The sequence below is a fragment of the Lepisosteus platostomus genome, unplaced genomic scaffold (assembly GCF_059453375.1).
Source record: "Lepisosteus platostomus isolate fLepPlt1 unplaced genomic scaffold, fLepPlt1.hap1 Scaffold_40_H1, whole genome shotgun sequence".
Taxonomy (NCBI): domain Eukaryota; kingdom Metazoa; phylum Chordata; class Actinopteri; order Semionotiformes; family Lepisosteidae; genus Lepisosteus; species Lepisosteus platostomus.
The window spans coordinates 745,001-747,048 of NW_028291664.1; the positions used below are offsets into that span (position 1 = coordinate 745,001).

A 2,048-nucleotide genomic window follows, 5' to 3' on the forward strand; every position below is an offset into this window, starting at 1 on the left:
AGAGGTACTCGAAATGTTGTTAAAAGAAAAACTGTGTGCTGAGTTTTATTTTTTACAGGAAACGCATGCATGTTGAAACTAAAGTTTATAAATAATTGAGAAATATTAAAGCAAGATATGATACGTGTAAAATATACAATTTGATCACATAATTACTTAATTACCTCTGGTAGTTAAATGCTTTTTTCTGCTGCATTTTTTTTCTCTTGTACATGACTCTGATCCTCTTGTTGTATTTGTATTTGTAAATTCTATGTTTAATAAAAAAAATTTTAAAAAAAGCATTCTCTGGTGGTGTCCTGCAGACTTCCTGTGGGCATGCGTTGGTGGTATAGTGGTGAGCATAGCTGCCTTCCAAGCAGTTGACCCGGGTTCGATTCCCGGCCAACGCAGTGGTGAAAGTTTTCAAATGCCATCATGAGCCTTGGATTGTGACTAGCAAAGCGAAGCCTTTTGAAAGAGCTAAAGCACTGAAAAACGGAATTGAGGGAGAATCTTACAGGGGATTCTGAGTGGTGTCTGCATACACGCAGTCCGATATGGGTGCTGAAAGCTTGAGCTACTCTCAATGTCATGCTGGCTTTCCCCGGAGTAAATCTGTTACATTGAAAGAATGCTTCTCGCAGGTTCAAAAAGGGACCCTTGTTAATTGGAGAAATCAATGATTTCAAATGAATTCTGTATGCGTTAAAAGACAGCTATACACAGAAAACATGCAGGACACTGCTCATGAGTGTGGAGTTCAGCCGAAACACAGTGCGTTTTTTCAAGCCATCTGACAAAGCCCGCCCACTGAAAACTGCAGCAGATCGTGTAAAGACGTTCAACTTTGTAACTACTGCACGCACAGGAAGCAGAATAAATTCCTCTTTTCAAACTGTCAAAGGTTTGCTTTACGAACGCCGCAGGACATCGCACAATCTCTTTTGAACAGGGACAAACGATTTCTTATGGGGCGCAGTAAGTACTGTTACTGTCACTGCTCGATACCGACGTTGGCCTACTATACCATGTTCAGCCACCGCTAGACAATGTACGGCTCTAGCACCGGAGCAAGCAACAGGAGGGCCGACGTCAAACAGGCACATGTGTCGGACATGGAAAGCGACGAGAATGAGATTTGAACCCATGACTGCAGAGCACAATGAATTAGCAGTCCATCACCTTAACCACTCAGCCACCTTGTCGACGAAACCGGGCTGTCCGGACATGGGTTGGCGCGCTCCAGATGATCTTTTTCTTTTTTTTCCCTCGTACTCGAGGGTCATTTTCCTGTTCCACATGTGATTTCAACATTTTCCTTGGGAGATGTCAAGCCAGCAAGCCACTGCTGTGGTTCAGTGGCCAGTGTGGAGTTCAGTGGCCCTGTTGTACACAGAAAGCACATTGAGCTCCTTGGACATGAAAAGTTCCAGATAAGAGCCATTTGTCATCCTTTCTCTTGGTGTCGATGTTGCTATTGTATGTAAAGGTGGCAACTTGCTCAGCAAGCAGGCGGAGCACACACCGAATGCAGATGTGTCTGAGTGGTGTGTCCAAGTGGCTGCAAAAGGACAGCACTCCTGGGGCGCCGTGGCTTAGTTGGTTAAAGCGCCTGCCTAGTAAACAGAAGATCCTGGGTTCGAATCCCAGCGGTGCCTTCTTTGTTGTGTCTTCTCAAACAGAACTGGTCCTTACAGACAACCGCCTACGGCTAGACTTAATTAAATGCAAGTATTCATTTCCTGTCTTTAACGCGACTTGTTTTTCTTAAAATGGATGCAACTTGCAAAACATGAAATACAAGCCTTGCTAATCAGCGCTAGCGGCTGGCAAAAAAAAAAGAAGTCAGCAATGTTTTTTTCTTTAACCTTAACCCTGCTAATGGAGAAGAGTTAAACGACCGAGTCTATGCAGCTTAAATGATGCGCAAGTCGGGTTCTTAGCTGAAAGGGTGGTAAATCACACTCACCCCAGTCCTTAATCTTTTAAAGAGGATACAAAATTGAACCTAGTCGCCACATCACATACATCCTGTTCAATGATAAAAAGGTAACATCTATCCTCGC

General features: G+C 43.7%; 2 non-coding genes across 2 annotated transcripts; both read left to right on the forward strand.

Annotated features, from left to right (window-relative positions):
• The first annotated feature begins 320 nt into the window (after nt 1-320).
• trnag-ucc (transfer RNA glycine (anticodon UCC)) lies at nt 321-392 on the forward strand. Its single transcript has one exon. It is a non-coding gene; the product is annotated as a tRNA-Gly (tRNA).
• Nucleotides 393-1,566: 1,174 nt separating this feature from the next.
• On the forward strand, nt 1,567-1,640 carry trnat-agu (transfer RNA threonine (anticodon AGU)). The gene has a single exon. It is a non-coding gene; the product is annotated as a tRNA-Thr (tRNA).
• The last annotated feature ends 408 nt before the right edge of the window (nt 1,641-2,048 follow it).